Source organism: Ambystoma mexicanum, chromosome 1q, assembly GCF_040938575.1.
Source record: "Ambystoma mexicanum isolate Mex_15411 chromosome 1q, UKY_AmexF1_1, whole genome shotgun sequence".
Lineage (NCBI taxonomy): Eukaryota > Metazoa > Chordata > Amphibia > Caudata > Ambystomatidae > Ambystoma > Ambystoma mexicanum.
The window spans coordinates 714,497,736-714,516,304 of NC_090922.1; positions in this window are offsets into that span (position 1 = coordinate 714,497,736).

Below are 18,569 nucleotides of genomic sequence, written 5' to 3' on the forward strand. Positions count from 1 at the left end.
CCTCTGCCAAGAGCAATCAGGGAGGAGACTGCTTCTGGACTGAAGGGAGACAAAAAAGAGGCGGATCAAAACAACCATCTGTGGCTGAACATTCACAAAGAACATCTTATAAGTTGCCAGTGAAAATTGTGAAAAATATAAAAGCAACAGATTTGTGAATCTAAATTTTGGCTGCACGTTTCAAGAGGCAGAAAAATCGTGTGACATGTTCTGGAGAGAAAGGGCAAGAAATATGATTTTGCACAAAATGTATTTCTGCTAGAAGTATGAAACTTTATACACGTACGCCCATGTTAAACCTGCGCACTTGTAGAAATGTGCTTATAAATTGGACATTGTGTTCCTGATGAAAAAGCCAAGACAAGATCCCACAGCTACAGGGTTTTGAGGGATAGCTGCTATATAAAATATGTAATCTGTACATGTGATTCTTATAGAGGTTGCACAAGTGTAAATATGTATTGTGCCAAAAGTAGATTTTCTGCCTGATTCATGGAATTATTTCCGTGAAAAACGCAGATCTGCACACCTTTCTGCCTGAAAATCCCTGTTTGAAGTATGGGGATTTTTGGGCAGAAAGGTGCGCAAATCTGCGTTTTTCACGCAAATAATTCCATGAATCTGGCAGTTTGTGTTCAAGGGGCTCGGGGTAGATTCGCAGCCTCATAAAATCCCACCATAAAGGTGACACACTGTTTCTCTCCTCCTATCAAGCAGAGAGGAGACTCTGAACCAATCACCTGTCAAAGGGGCAAGCTTAGGACAAACCAGCCGACACACCCCTTTATCATAGCATAAATAGAGACAGCTCACCACTCAAAAGGACAGACAGATTCACTCACTATCCTGATCCTGGAGGAACACCCTGCTGCTGAACTCTACATCTTCCTTGCTCCAGACTCCAGAAACTTGGCAGAACAGAAACCCATTGCATAGCTGAACCATTTTCAGCTACGCCTCCAATTCAAGAACCAGAACCCCACAAACCTAAGGGGAAGCATCAAAATACAGCTGGGCTGCACTGTACTGCTTGCCTGCTAAAAGTATTATCATCAGAACCAAGAAGGGCAGATCCAATCCAGTCCTGTGCCGTGCTGTGACCAGAGTGCATTGCAGATCCAGTCCAGTCCCGTGCCGTGCTGTGACCAGAGCGCATTGCTGATTGCAGATCCAGTCTGATGTGCCCAGCTGTCTGTCCTAGAACCAGATCAAATTCCCTGACCAGAATCTTGACGGACCCGAATCCTGACGGTTCCATTTAAAAACATATCTAGTGAGTATCTATAGATAGAACTATGCCACTAGCATATGTACCTTGCTTAGTTAATCCCTATCTTAAACCCATCCTATCTTGTATTCAGAACCTGCATTGTTAGAAGTATTCTTGAATTGTCTATCCAAACCATCTTATCTTCCTCCTGTAATAGTATTGCTAAAACTATCTTTGCGCTGATCTTTTCTCATCTGAAGAAGGCGAGTTTCCTCTGCAGGCAGTCATTCTGATCAAGTGGCTGTGTTCATGTGTGGTATTTGATTTGTTCACAGTCATCCGCTAGTGTAAGCAACCCATTTGTCATTTTAAAAGTGCATTCCTGTTTCCCATTCTTGCGCCTATCTTGATAAACAACCTCTACTTAAATATCCATAACTTCCTCAGTTTCTGTGCTAGAAACAAAATTTCAACTTCTGCTTGTAGCTAACATCCACAGATTTAAATTGCATCCAAAACCATACGATTCTCCTGTTATCGCGATTATCGCGCAGTGAAAAGTTTGCCGCAAATTTCATTTTTGAGAAATTCTGACACGTGTAAAATAGCTTTTGATTGCCTCCGACTTGAATTTTAAGATTTCAAATTGTTTCTTGGTATTAAATCATTGCTTGTGTTTGTGTGCAACTATCCAATGTGGCTCCCATAAGAATATATAACAATTTCAGCAATTTAGATCATTTTTAGTGTTTTTGTCCAATCCATTCTAAGATAACTTTAAAAGCCATTCTGACAGCTTGACAGTCAATTCCGTTTTCTCTTGTGTTTGAAAGGGGCAAAAATGGGATTAATATTCTGTTTGAATTCTGCCATTCCTGAAAACCTGTTTCTCTCCTCCTATCTCTTTACATTGCCTATTGTGGGATTGAGGGGTGTGCAGGAGGAACCTCTAACCACAGTGCTATCTTATCTGAACACACACACAAAAGTTTTATTTCTGTGCTGAATTGTTTTGCTCACTACTACTCCTTGTGTATAAAAGAGACTATTCAGTGTTACATCACCCCATTGGGGATTATTGTGTACCCATTAAAACATAGTGTGATTAAATTGTAAATACATAAATAAATATTTTAACTTTGCAAACCAGCCTGATTCCTGGTTCTTTGTGACTGGGGGGTTCCAGGAGAGGGGCGTGATATCAATGGTTCATCGTTCAGAATAAAGAACTTTTAGACAAAAATAAATATGGATTTCAGTTGTGCATTACATGCTAGGCGTTGACTTGGGTATGTGCTGGATTGAAATCACTTACACTACTCTAGGAGTCATGAGCTGTCCTGTACTTGTGCTTTGCTGGATCTGCATGGGTGAATACTGCGCCTGCCCTTGGGTGGAGCCACTGCTGCTTACTGAGTTTGCAAGCCTTGCGGCACTCTCGGTGCTTGCTGCTTCTGCTGCTTCATCGTTTAATTCTAAGCAAACCCATCACCACTTTGCTGTGAATACACACGCAGGTTTTAAGTCCCCCCTCTTAAAAACTGGCTGTTTTACATGAACCCTTGACACATTCGAGCACATATGAGCAAAATGCCCTGTCATCCCATATGTCCAGCATGTAGGTGGCCTCCTAATCTGCACATCCTTCATGTTTTGACCATCATTCTGGATATTTTGAAACCCACCTTGATTGTTCTGAAAACTTCCCTGATTATTCTGCCAATTCCCTTGATTATTCTGAAAACCTCTTCCTCGAAATCCACCCCTTCCTCGCGGAGTAAACGCATTATTGCTCTGATCAAACTGCCTTTGGTTATTCACCTGTGGCATATTTGCAATCTGCTGTGAATTCGATCCATCTACACTAGTCGACATTGCCCCTTCAATGGCATATTAAGACAGTCTCTTCTGTACTCATTTTGCCTCTTCGCACTTCCTAGCACCATCTCTTTTGCGAATCTTTTCCTGCAAGAGTCTGCAGTAATGCGCAGTGATCAGCTGAATCTCTGACCATGGTTTGGCTTCTATACCTACTAACTTCTGGAGCTGCTTCTGTACAGGGTCTGGCAGCCCTTGGCACAATATATGAAAGAACAGAGGTATAGATTTTCCCCAAGATTCGCGTGTCTCCAAGGATCACTCTTCCTGAAAATTCTGAATGTAAACAAGTGGGTCATCTCCGTCCTGCATCTTTTTCATCGTTATAGCTCACATATCGGACGTGTCTGGATACAGTACTCTAAGCGCTTTCCAGATAGCCGCTCTGTAATTATTGAATGGTGCTCGATCATGGGCAGTGTTAACTGTAGTAACACCAGCATATCCTGCCCTCCTCCATACGTCATCAGCTCTCTCACCAAGTATGGTGATGAGGAGATCCTTAATGTCATCTATATTGAAAAACAACCCTCAGGACCGCATACGTTTCGCCTCTCTTCCCCATTGACAGTATCTCTGCATTCGTCTGACATTTCTTGTGCCCAACTCGTGCAACTTCTCTCCTCATCATCTCTATTCCGAGTCAGTCTGTCTAGAGACAGATCCTTATGCTTCATACTACCTGAGGTTCCCTCTGTGTCATACAGCTGAGTGCTCTCAAGTCGATTAATCTTTCCCTTCCCTGTGACTCCTTCTGAGCTTTCATATTATGATATAGTTTATCGATCGCTTGCCCAATGCTCCTAGAGTAAAACTCATATTCAAGATTTACTCTTGACAGGCCTGGTAATGACTCTTATTCTGGGAAGAATTCCTCTATATCCTCCCATGCTACTTGTGGTTCAGGATCCCTTATGCCCTTTTCCAGGTGATCAAGATCGCATGCTCTCTGTCTTCTTTTACGTTCCATATCATCGTCAAGTTCTCTTTATTTCCTTGCTTCCTCTCTGACTCTGTTTCCTCTTTTATCTTCATATCCCTTCTCTCATTTGCCCTGCATATCTCCTCATCCTTTCGTCTCTGTATTCTCTTATACCTTAATTTCTGTTCCTCCTCTTCTATTTTTTTGTTCTAGACTTTCCTACTCATCGATCGCTCTTTGTCTACTATCACGTTTTCTTTGCTCTTCTGCTCTCTCTTATTTTCTTGACTGCTCCTCTTGATATAACTGTTCTAGTCTTTGCTTATGCTTCCTTTTCGCTCCTTCATCGTTCGATTGTTCCTCTCTTTCTTCATCTTTTTTATTTTACACATCTTGATCTTCCCTTTGTCTTATATCCTCAAAGCCTTTACCATCGAGTTTAAGCAAAATCTTAAAAGGCAGATTGCCTTTAATCAAATCCGTTTTCTACGTCATCCGCTACGGGACTCTAGGTTCAAATTTCTTTTGATATGTTTGTAAAAAACGCAGGCCAGGGTGTTTTCTCTTATCGTGGCCTCTCTCACGATATACTATTGCTTGGCCACCCTCAAGTCAATATCTTATTCCCCATATATATATATATATATATATATATATATATTACACTCTTACTCTCACATTATGTTTTATCCTGCCACCCTACTCACTTTGTTTCTTCTCTCATCACACATGCTTTTGCCAACTCACTCAGTTTTTACTCACCGATATCATTTTCATGTTCCGACTCTTGGGATCGTCCACCTTTTTTCTGCCTCTTCAAACTTACGTCCGCTCAGCTTCTCATTGACGTGGGAGGGTATTCTATGGAAACTAGGGGACCTGTCACGCCCAGCTTGCAAGGCTTTTTCAAATTACACTAACCACTATCTACTGGGAGCTTCACATCCTTTCAGCTGAATGGCAAAGTTCATCCGATATTTCTGAAACTCTAAAGTTTACTCATGCCGATGGCTATAAACCATCCTCTCAGCTACCAAGTGAACTGGATAACCCGGCCTTTTAAGATGAGTAGCAATTACCCTGGAGATGGATGGGGATGTAGATTTTTATTCACACATCAATAATCGAAACGACTCAGGTAGTTGGCAAAAGGAAGACTGTTTTAATGTCAATAATCTAAAACAGGGAGCATAACAGACATCAACAAACTTGCTCGATCCACTTACTCAAACATTCTTAGTAAAAACTGAGATTTTATAAGCAAAATGCGTCACCAATGATGTTAACCTACGCATGCACTAATGTCATCCTACGTGGCAAACTACAACAAATTATGCAAATGGGTGATTGGTTCTAAGTGAACATCTAAGTATACGATCCTTACTAGTCTAAAAAAAAGTGTGAATATATGATTGGTTACTTAACATCAGGTGGGGCAACAAAGCCCTCCCCTAAAAATGTCCACTATGGACGTCACTAAATACACAACGTCCCATTGGTTTACACAACATTAGGACCCCTAAATATGCAGTCCTCTACAATTGGTTGGCACTCTCACCTCCGTCAGTACTTTTCCACCTACGTCTAGCAGCATGCATGGCCATCCAGGTGCTGGTGAGCTCGCCTTAGTTAGTTGTTATTCATCACCTCAGTGGTCTACTATCAATTAGCCTTTGAAGCTCGACCTTGAGCTTGCTCTTAGCTCTGAGAAATTTAGGGAGTGAGAAGCATGGTCTGCCCTTGTGCGTAGGTGTGACTATTTTGTCCATCCAACTTCATGCTTCCATCTGACTGGAGACCATGGAATCGAGCCTTTTGGTGCATTTAATACTATTTCTTAATAAAGCTCTTACCTGTTCCTAGTTATGTTCATGCCTTCTGAACAGGGTTTTTTTTCTTTCACACGATTTGTATCTGATGTCAGTTTACTGCAGTTTGATAAGACCTTGGCTTCTTGGCTCATCCAGCCTCGTCTGCTGATATTCACTTTGTAATTCAATTTTCTTTTTAACTGCGACACATGAGAAATGAGGCCTTCTTGCTACTGTCCACCACTGCTTTAATGCGTAGTGGAAACACCCATCCTTTACTTGTCCATATGCATATATATATATATATGCATATATATATTCACTAAAAAAACGTTGTTAAGGGGACGTTATGGTTAAGTTGTGCTTCTAAAAACCTGTGATATTCACTAAATAAACTTCAGAAACGTGACATTATGGTTCAAAGTAAAACCAAAAAAACCCTGAAATTCGCCAGTTATGGTAGGCTAAGCAACCATACCTGCCCGCACCACTGTGCACTGCTAACACTAACACCCAGGACAGGAAAGATGGCATCACAAATGTCATTGATGACATCACTGATGATATTACATGTGTAGCCCCTTTGTTTTTGTTCACTGCCGTATATATATATATATAATTTAGTAAAAAAACGTTGTTAAAGGGACGTTATGGTTCAAAGTAAAACCGAAAAACCCTTGACATTTGCTAGTTATGGTAAACTAAGAAACCATAACTCGCACCACCTACGTGCATTGCTAAGAACAACACCCAGGACATGAAAGATGAGATCACAAATGTTACAAAACAAAATCCTTTTTCAAGATTGCCATTATCGAAAGGAAAGGCGGTTGTTGCATACATGGGCCATCTTCATTTTCCATGGCAGCAAGCTAAAAGCAAAAGTACGTGCCGAGACGCAGAACCTGTACATAAACATACAGCGATTGCAAATCAAAATCCTTTTTGAAAATGGTCACCATAGAAAGGGAAAGCGGTTGTTACATCATACATTGCCCCTCCTCGCTTTCCATAACAGCCTCCAAAAAGCAAAAGTATGTGCCGCGATTACAAAACAAAATCCTTTTTCAAGATTGCCATTATCGAAAGGAAAGGCGGTTGTTGCATACATGGTCCGTCTTCATTTTCCATGGCAGCAAGCTAAAAGTACATGCCGAGACGCAGAACCGGTACATAAACATACAGCGATTGCAAATGAAAATCATTTTTGAAAATGGTCACCATAGAAGGGGAAAGCTGCTGTTACATACATTGCCCCTCTTCGCTTTCCATAACAGCCTCCAAAAAGCAACAGTACATGCCGTGACTCAGAACCTGTAAATAAGGCGGTTGTTGCATACATAGCCGGTCTTCATTTTCCATGGCAGCAAGCTAAAAGCAAAAGTACATCCAGAGACGCAGAACCTGTACATAACCATACACCGATTACAAAACAAAATCCTTTTTCAAGATGGCCACCATAGAAAGGGAAACCGGTTGTTATAAACATTGCCCCTCTTCGCTTTCCATGACAGCCTCCAAAAAGCAACAGTACATGCCATGACGCAGAACCTGAAAATAAACATACAGCGATGTATAATGTGGTACCTTACATTTTGAAATGATAAATAGGATTTTAAAAGAAAAATTAACATTTCAGAAGTACTTTGATTTAACAAACGACTGTCAGAGACCAACGGACTAATCCCATTTCCAATTACATTGTAACAATGGTTCTAAGTGCAACATTGACAATGTTCATGGTGAGACACACGCTGTTCTTTTTGCATACACAAAGTATGCATTTCTGTTAAAGCAACCGGTTTGTTTGCACAGGTATTTGCAATACAGCGCCATGACCATTGCCTTACACCATCATAAATGATATTATGTCACTCCTAATACCTAGTTCAGCGTAGGGACAGAGGGGGCCAGGCCTGTCATCCCATAACATTATAATGGACAGGCAGCCGGTCACTAGCAGTTGCATCTGGCGTGGAAATAAGCCGTCACTTGGTATCTGGAAACCATGGCACGCACAGTATGACAAGATGTAGCTAGGCGGAAAACGTAAGAGAAAATCTGTGTCAATACCCAACCATTAGGAAAACATTTCAAAACAGACACAAAGATTGTGGAAAGTAGTACACAAACGGAAGTGGACAAACATGGCATTTTAAGGAATTATTAGCATTGACCATGGTACATATACTGCAAGCTTACAAAGGCCGCGAAATAGCAGTCGCCGTAAAGGTTAAAAAATGCCAACTACACAGTGAGAGGGTAATTCAGTTATGAAGCCAACATGAATGGACAAGCAAGAAAAAATTACATGTCTTGATGTTACACAAGACCAAAAAAACGTGCAAACTGATACACAAAACTATGTGGGCAAGCATAACATTTGAAAGAAGAAGAAATAACGGTCAACAAGTGACTCTACTCATAGCCTGCAAACGCTAACAATGTGCACTCTCTGTTATTGAAGGAAAAATGTAACTGCGTAAGAAATTAATACTTCAGTTACATTGTCACAATTAGTGTTGGTTAATATAAAATTAAAACGCAGGTCGGTGTAGAGTCGTCAAAATTAAACTTACATGATCTTGACAGCCTCCCTTGCTTTTCGCAAAGTCAGACAGCAATGTGTTTGCAGCAAAGAATCTTTGTGAACTGATATTTCATGTTTCTTACAAACAATTTTAAAACATAACCTTATCAAATGGTATGTTTTTCCAAGCTCTTATTCCTTGCATAGCTTTTGAAGTTTGACTTTTGCTCAAGGTCAAAAAACAATAGCCCCTTATGGATTGACTTGGATGCGTGACCTTCGCTCAGAAGGCAAATACATTCTCACTTTGCAACAACATATGACAGTCCAATCATGAGAACCGCTACTCCCATTCGCCTCCAGAACCACTGTTTCCAACAAACACTCCAGGTGGCGGGTTCAGATTTCAAAATGTAGGACGCCAGTCCGACTTCAATATTAACCTGAAAACATTGTAACACAGATGCAGGCATTGGGCGCCGTACATTGAGCACCAACTTCCACTTCACAGTATGAACTTTGTGGCAAGAAAACACCACTTTTTGAGTTTGCGAAACCACATTCCATCCCAAGCTAATTAAAGCTCAACTTGGAAACAGTATTTCATAAGTATAACAAGTCCATAGGTGTCTTGTTTTGTATGTTTTACCAGCGTTGTCCGTGTACACCAAAACATGAACGAAAGATGGCGGAGGCAGCGAAGAAATGTGACGCACTTCACGCTGTTCCACAGCCAATCAGTGAAAACGCCACATGTCCGCGGACATGACGCTACAGATTAGCCAATCGATTTCTTGTCCGCGGAGCAAACTGGGAAGTGTGACCGTGGAGCGGACATAGATATCACTAAATTTTTCTGACCTACTTTTTGATCATTTTAAAGACAACTACTGGATGGATTTTCACCAAATCTACAAAAGCACGCGTTCAGGACCAAGTCGCTGCCCTGCCGCAAATTTGGTGAAAATCCATCCAGCGGTTTGGCCTGTAGGCGTGCGCAAAGTTTTTCCCTCATTCAGTCTATGGGAAAAAAGACGTTTTGGGACCCCCCCTATAACTTTTCCCTCCCTGGACCAAACATCACCAAACTTTGCAAAAAAATTCAGAGTGGACCATATACTTTTTTTTTGCAACATTTGATGAGGATTCATCCAGGGGGAGCAGAGTTATAAGCCGCCCAAAAAGTGCTCTTCCTATGGAAACAGCAACTTAACCATAACTACACAGCCACTACCGTGGCTGTGTAATGTGTGTATATATATATTCAGTGAAAAAACTTTGTTAAAGGGACGTTATGGTTAAGTTGCACTACGAAAAACCTATGAAATTCAGTAAAAAACATTGTTAAAGGGACGTTATGGTTCAAAGTAACACCGAAAACCCCCTGAAATTCGGCAGTTATGGTAAGATAAGCAACCATAAGTCGCGCCACCATGCACTGCTAACACTAACACCCAGGACATCAACACCGCGTCCATGTAATATATATATATATATTATAACTCGCGCCGCCACCGTCCACTGCTAAGACTAACACCCAGGACATCAAAGATGACATCACACATGTCATTGATGACATCACTGATGACATCACATGTGCATTTACTTTTCATGAAAACTCTGTAGAAGGGATTCTTATTGTAATATTGACAAAAAAGTGTTAAGGATCATTGAAATAAATATCATGAGCTAATTAGTGCATTAAGGAATGTGTTGATATACATAGCATTCTATTAGGAGGTTCTATCCAGTATACTAAGCTATTCATGCAGAAACATAAGCAGTGTGTGCAGTTTAAATGATGAAGGTGGAATATTCATAATCTTGCCATGTTGAATACTGAAATGATAACTGCTTTTTTATTAGAGTTTTGCATAATGTGAAACATGTAATAGATAGCTAATAAAACCCAATTACTACATTATTGCATTACTGCACACCAAACACAAACAGACAATAACACATACAAATAGAGCATATACAGGGAAAGTGAAGTAAACAAAAAAACAGCAGTATTACCCGACAATTTTCATAACGTAACTGATTATCTTCATGTACAGAAATGATTGCTCTGCTTCAAAGCTACTACTTCCCTATGTATAACTATCACATATTTTGACTAGACCCTAATGAAAGTAGTGTACGTGCAATGTGTACAAATATGAGCATATTCAGGGAAAGTACAGTAATAAAAAAACAACAGAACTATAACACAGCGTTGATAACCGTACTAATCATCTTCATACATAGAAAGCATTGTTGTCTTCCAAGTCTGTTTTTTCTCCCTTGTATATGGTTCATATGCTTTGAGTGCACCCTAAGTGAATTACTGTAAGAACATATTTGTAGTATAAGTCTACAAACATAGTACTTTGTATTATAGTATAGTGAATTTTTAGTTCCTGATTGTAACTGGCCTAGATATATCAGTAAAGGAAAAAAGAGGGAGCCAGACATGTGATGTCATCAGTGATGTCATCAATGACATTTGTGATGTCATCTTTGATGTCCTGGGTGTTAGTCTTAGCAGTGCACGGTGGCGTTGCGAGTTATGGTTGTTTATCTTACCATAACTGCCGGATTTCAGGGGTTTTTCGGTTTTACTTTGAACCATAACGTCCCTTTAACAAAGTTTTTTCACTGAATTTCATAGGTTTTTAGTAGTGCAACTTAACCATAACGTCCCTTTAACAAAGTTTTTTTACTGAATTTCATAGCTTTTTAGTAGCGCAACTTAACCATAACGTCCCTTTAACAAAGTTTTTTCACTGAATTTCATAGGTTTTTAGTAGCACAACTTAACCATAATATCCCTGACTTCATATACATGTAACATAGAACATACTAACCCCATCGTAGTGATTTTCATGTCCGCGGACTACTGCCATGTCCGCGGACACATCAAAAATCTGAGCGTGGTGAATGTAAATTTAAATATTGTGCCCCATTTCCCCTTTGAAGTTGGCTCTGAAAAGAGCCGTTGTTTTTTTTTTTTTACAGATGCTTGACAGACACCTGTTATTTTGTATTTTTTTTCTTGTTTTCTTTTCTTACTTTACTCCTAAATCTTTGCATAACCTTCTCCAAAGCAACCCTTACATTCCAAAATAGAAAGGCATTTCCCGTAAAAGATAAAGAAATGCCATCTTCTTTAAAATTAACAGCATTACTGGCATCAATATTCTCATTGTTACAGAAGAACATACCAGCTCTAAGTATGAAGGCACACATGCCTCGGTTGATGACACACCTAGCAATGTTTTGCTGAGGACAAAAAACTGAACTATTGTCCCATATTGCCCTAGGTAGTAATCCAGAAAAAACTACTTTTGCATTTGGAAGGATCTTCATTACTGCTTGAACCAAGCGTTCCAAATCAGCCAACAAAGTAGGGGCACTGACGTTGCCCAAATGGAAAGCACCATAGTGCAAAACTACCACATGCGGACTGTTCATCGTGGCCATATCCTCACAAACTTGCACAATTCCCTGTACATTGCAATCAGGCACAGTGCTCCACACCACCTCCACTCCTTTCACATCAAAGTTCTTTGCAACATGCCTGCATTCAGCATACTGCTGTAAACCATGCACAAACATATCTCCGAGCACCAACACCCTGACTTCCTCCACTTCTGCCATCTTCACCACACACAGTCTCTTTCAACACAAATCCACAACCTCGACATCTGATTGGCTGATCCGTACAGTCTTCTTTTCATGTTGGATTTCCTGGAAAAACCCGGTTTTACCACGCCCTGTCCACGAACAGCCGCGGAACCGCGGACGGCGTCCACTTTACTCTCTGTACCATTCCCTCATTGCATACAGCTAAGCAATCACACAATATGAATAACGTCCTCAGAACACCCCCATTTTGTGAATTTTCGAACATTTCAGGACAATTATTATTTCATTATTCAACATATTAACATTACACATATTATACTTTCATCTTGTACTCTGCACACAATGCTATGTTTCTCCATTAGTAGCTCAGTATACTAGATATAATCCCATAATACAATGCTATTTATATCAATGCATCGTTCAAAGCACTAATAACGGTATGATATTTATTGCAATATCCTTGACACTTTTTTCGCAACATTATAATAAAAATCCCTAGTACACAAATTGCATGAAAAGTACATACACACGTGATGTCATCAGTGATTTCATCAATGACATTTGCGATGTCATCTTTAATGTCCTGGGTGTTAGTCTTAGCAGTGCACGTGGTGGCGCCAGTTATTTTTCAAAGCTTACCATAACTTGCGATTTTCAGGGGTCTTTCGGCTGTACTTAGAACCATAACGTCCTTTAAACAAACTTTTTTTAATATCACGCAAACAATATACAAACATGGCCCCCTTCCCACGCACTTTCACAATCTGAATGACACCTGGCCTAGTAGGATCACTGTCCGTCCTCCCTTTGTTCCCCTCCCTTGCCTCGTCATGCCTTGAAACACTTGTGTATAGGCGCATTATAAATGCCATATCATATCATATCAGGAATAGCTAAAGGAGTCTGTCTGACTAACTGCATATATCATACACATCACTGTTCAATAGAATGTTTACCTGTATGTTGGAGCCACACCATCTGACTTCACTGAACACATCAGAATGAACAGTTCCACAGCTGAATCATGTGCACAGCAGCATAGACTGTTGACTCCATGCCCTATTGAGCACTATGGCTCTGTTAGCAAACAAAGAATACCGTTCACCTTAGATACAAAAATAAAATAACAGAAATCCACACTCCATCCACAGGATTATAGACATCAGGTGCAGGAAGAAGGGGGGGTATCAACAGGAGAGGCGTGTGTGGGGACATGACCAATGGCATCACCTATGTGGTTGAGTGGATACCCCATCCTTTGGAGGATACAAGGATGGGGCACTCTAACCACACAAAGCCGAGGCCTAGTCTTCCGTGGCCAGGGCCACTTGTGAGAGGGATGCATGCATGAGTGCTCTAATTGCAACCAAGTCTTGACAATTGTCATTGCAACTGGACATGTCAGTATCCATGCTCAACCTCGAGGACTCCATCTTTACACTGATATTTTCCCTCAAGGTGTCCCTCTCACAGCAAGGTATGTCCCTCAAGGATACCAATCTGAGAAATCTCAAATCTTCATGCCTCTGCACCCACGTTTCTTGGTCAAAGTACTTCATACCAATCTGCACACCCCAAATCTCTGTGCCTTCAACACCCACTCTTGATTGTCACAGTACTTCCTACCAATCTGTACACCCCCACATCTTCATGCCCCTGACACCATCTCTTCATGGAGACAGTACTTGAACTTGTAATGCATACCCACAATATTCTTTCAGTGCAAGTACTGTACACAGGAAAAGGGGTGTAGGCTTAATTTGGATTTTGTCTGCTTTAATGCCAGGAGACTGTTAGGCAGAATCACATGCAGTACCCTTTGGGAACACTACACACAATTAAGACTACAAGTGCAAGTACAATTTCACCTTTAATACAAGCCTGTACTACACAGTAATGTGGTAGCAGTGGCTGAGCAGCCAGACTTATCTCAAGAATAAAGTGAGCAGTACAGGAGGTTACACAAAGTGTTAGCAATCACAGTGGTTCAAACAAACATTTACTGAAGGTTTCCTGGTAAAAGAATATACATTTATTTACACAGTCAGTTGGAAAACATTCCACTAGTAAGAGCAGCTCAATATCACAATCTAATATACTACAGTACACCACCAATCAGTTTCTGAACAAGTTCAGCTCCCCTGAAGTGGGAGCAAAATGGCAATTCAGTTACTTTAAAAAGGGGTAAAAATACAAGGTTAAAAGAATTAAAGCACTAATACTTTCAGGGTAGGGCAAATAGTTTCAGTTCACTACAACCAGCAATTCAATTCAATAGGCCTGGGCCAAAGTCAATGGGTCAGAGTCTTGGATAGGATAATACAGTTCTGGTGGTAAACGGTTAAGTCTTTGCCACTTTTTTTAGAAGTAGTTGGTCAGACGAAAAGTCATATGTTGGTTCAGGGAAGGACAAGCCTTCAAAGTTGGGGAGGTTTCACAAACTTTCACTGCGGCCGAAATAATTTCTTGACCGCACTTGCACAGTATCTTTTAAATGAAGAAGAGCTGTAGCTGAGGCAGTTGTTCCTGGCAGTTCCTGCAGATCTCGCTGTTCCTGAGCTTCAGTCATGGGGACAAGAAGGAGGACATCAGGAGGTTCCTGCACTGCCCAGGGAAGAGGCCACAAGCAAAACATTGGTTTAATGTGTGAGTGCCTTAAAGATCACAAACTGGTATCCTTCTCACTGGCTATCCGGTTTTCAACAGCACTCTGAAGAAAATTCGACCAGTATAGAAATGGTGTCCAGGTGTCTTGCGAGTTGGTTGTTCTCACCAAACTCAAGGGAAGAAGTTAACCTTGAAGGACTTCTCTGTCAATGGAGTTTCAGGCAATTCAGACCTGCAGCAGGCTTCACCGGTGGACCAGGAGTTGCAGCAGTCATCTTCCTTCAGCTCGTCTTCGGTTCTTTCGTTCCAGTGGTCGACTCTGCTTTCCAAGTCCCAGAGGCTTGCTTTTGAAAAGTGTTTCCCCCTTCATTCCAGCCTAGCTGTCACTCACCCAGCTGGTTGTCCTTGCCAGACAGCCTGCCAGCCAATCATGCCAGAGTGCATTCACGTCTCCTAGGAGACTAAGCACAGGGAATTTTGGGGCACCTCCCTCACATCCTGGCCACCCCAGACACTCAGCCACCAAAGAAGGGCTTCAGCACTGAAGCCCGCCAAAGGCCAACAAACAAAGGGACCAAACCTTGTTTGGCACGCAGAGACAAACACTAGAAGGACCTTTCCTAAAAGAAACGGCAAAAAGCAAAAAAAGTTGACCAGAGTCTGTTTTTACAGATAGGTCTTAGGCGCCATATTGAAAAACATGGCTGTTCCCAATTTTTAGCAACTGGAGTTCGCGGTTGGGAAAAATCATGGTAGTTTGTTCTAAACCACTGCCACCAGTCATCTCAAGAGGGAAAGGTTAACAGTTGACTGTTACATGAGTGTTTAGACTCAGGGAATGCTTGGCAACCCCTCCAGCACTCTATAGGAAGATAGTGTATGCTGGGTCTGTACATTTTAAAAGGCTAGTAAAGTCAATTTAACTTTACATGCTCTGGGAGATGGTAGTCAGTCCCAGAGAAGGTATTTAAACCGTGGGAAGTCTGAAAAGACATCCCTGTGCCACTGCACTGAAGGTGCTGTGTGACACACAAGAATGCCTATGGAGTTGTTTTAAAACTCCATATCCAAAGAACGTAAAAGTAAAATACACATCAAAATAAATGACATCATACAGCAACTTGAACATATCAATTAGGAAGAAGACTACAGATTGGTCACCTTCGATGCCAGCGCATTATACACGAGCATTCTTCATCTAAAAGGAATGGAAACAGTGAACTACTTTCTCAAAGCTAGATCAATATCATTTCTGGATCAGAACAACATGCTCCTCGAAATGTTTAACTTTGTACTAGACAATAATGTCTTTCTCTTCAACAACATCATATATCAACAATGGCAAGGCACAGCCATGGGGGCAAAATTTGCCCCCTCATATGCAAACTTATAAATAGGGGTTTTTGAACTCAAGCATTTGGACCCATCACGCATTTACGGAAGGAAACAACATTGTATTCTGGGGATGTTACATAGATGATGTCCTGGTAATATGGAAAGGTGATCAGAAATTGTTGAAAGAATAACATAATTTCCTTAATGCAAATTATTACAATCTTACACTCACAATGGAAGAAAACAGAGAGAAAATTCACTTTCTAGACTTGGAGCTGTATATACAGAATCAGAAAATACAATCCACATTTTACACTAAACCCACATTTGGAAATAACATACTACATGGGAAGAGCAACCATCCTCATCACATTATCCGCAATATAGCATACAGAGAATTGCTCAGGATCAAACGTAACAGCACTGAGGAAAAGGAAATGACAAAACATGTGGAAACAGCCTTTCGTAAATTTCTAGCAAGAGGCTATGATAGATCACAACTAACCATATCACTGAAGAAAACAAAATCATTCTCAAGAAATGAGCTTCTACAAAAAAGATACGAAGATACAAAGAAACAATCTAAAAACACAATACGTTTCATAACATCTGACAGCACAGACCACATGCTTTTCAAAAAAATAATTAAAAAACATTGGTATCTATTGAAATTGGACAACGATCTAACAAAACATATAGAAGATTAACCAAGCATCACATACAAGAGGGCCAAAAATTTGAAACAAATATTATGCCCTTCACACTTTGTACAAGAATCAGCAAAAACAGAAAAAAACAAATTATGGTCAACAGAAAAAATCAAAGGAAACTACAAATGTGGCACATGTAACTCTTGCAAATACTCAGAAAATGGCAAAAAGGCTAACACACTACCTGATGGAAGAATACATGTGATTCAAGACTTTATCAACTGCAATTCCAATCATGTGATCTATGCAATCAAATGCATCTGTACAAGACTCTATGTGGGCAGCACGATCAGAGCTCTAGAAACAAGAATTTCAGAATATCTCAGAACCATAAAAAAACTTGATATAAGATACCCTCTTGGAAAACATTTCAAAATGGAACATGCTGGAGCAAAAACAGACAAGATCAGATATTTTGGACTTGAAATTGGACTTGAAATTGTTCAATCCCCACCAAGAGGAGGCAGTAGAGAAAAATTGTTACATCAGAGGGAAGCAATCTGGATTTGTAATCGGTTTGAACTCTGACACAGAAATGGGACACTATCTATGAAAAATATCCTGCAAATGAACTTCCAGATTACTTATCTTTAAATTCTTGTCAAATGCCATTTTTGTGACATGAGTTGCATGAAAAAGGTTACAGATATCGTCTGTTGTAAGTATTAGGCATAAGAAACACACAAGCTCATCAGTCAACTGTAATAATTGCTTTAAAAAGTGCATATACATTATTTATTTTCAAGCAAAAAAAAGCTATTGGCAAAATGTCAATATAAATATGCAAAGCAGCATACATGTTCCTTTGCATCATCCTAAAGAACTTCATAAAAGATGCAAAGGATATATTCGAGTAGAGCGGTCCACACAGATTAAACTAATGTAGTCTGACTAATAAGGAGAATTCTCCGTATATCCTCATGTTGTTAAAGTAAAACAGGGCCCGGTTTGATTTGCAGCTCATAATCTACATGAGCATAACTGCTAATCACACATGCAATACACGCTGTGACGTCATTGTGCAAACGCTGTGGCAATGAAACGGCACATAATGACGTCATTACGCTCCGACATAATTACGTATATAAATACATGGCCATCTTGGGAAATCCGCATCGGCAAACACTATCGTATTCCCAAGAAAGGCGCAACAAGATTTCCTCAGAACAAAATTGAACGCGGTAAAGAAACAGGATCCCTCTTTTTGGACAAGCGGTCCGAAATAGTGTATTGCAATATCACAGGATCTATTACTTGAACCTCTTTTCTTTTGGGTTCTTTTCTTGTCTTTCTGTGTGTCTTAGAAACTTAACCAATACGTGAATGCCCAATGCCTTGCAAGACAAGATAAAATTAAGCAGCAGCTGAACTAAGCGGCGGCGTATGTCAGCAACAGAAATAAAAATGTAACTAAATGACAACTTTCTGATGGAAAGTCACACATACCGTAAGTAAGCACATTAGAATTTAAATTCCTTTTGTTTTTTACATACAGGGCCCAGAAAAATGCAAATCATGTAGTATTCTTTTTCTTGTTCCCTAAACTTATATGAACAGACCACGCAGGATAACAATATAAAAGAAAAAAGAAAACCTCCGGAGGAACCGTCTGAGAAGACGGAGAAACACGATAGAGGGAATCAAGAGGAAATTAAGAGGATGAAATAATATCATATTTTATTCTGGCAGAAGTTGGAAACGTTATATTGGCAGATGTTGAACAGCACAAAATACTCTGTATGAGCTTAATATAGAGTCTAAGGACATCAAAGATTGTACATCAGAACATCAAAACACAAAAAAACATTGTGAAGCATAACAGTGGAATTCCTCTGTATGAAAGGAATACAGAGTCAAGTGAAAAAAGCAACTGTATAAATATTAAACAGAACGGAGTGAAAGCAAAAATTGTAAAGATTAAGCTGTTATAACTAAC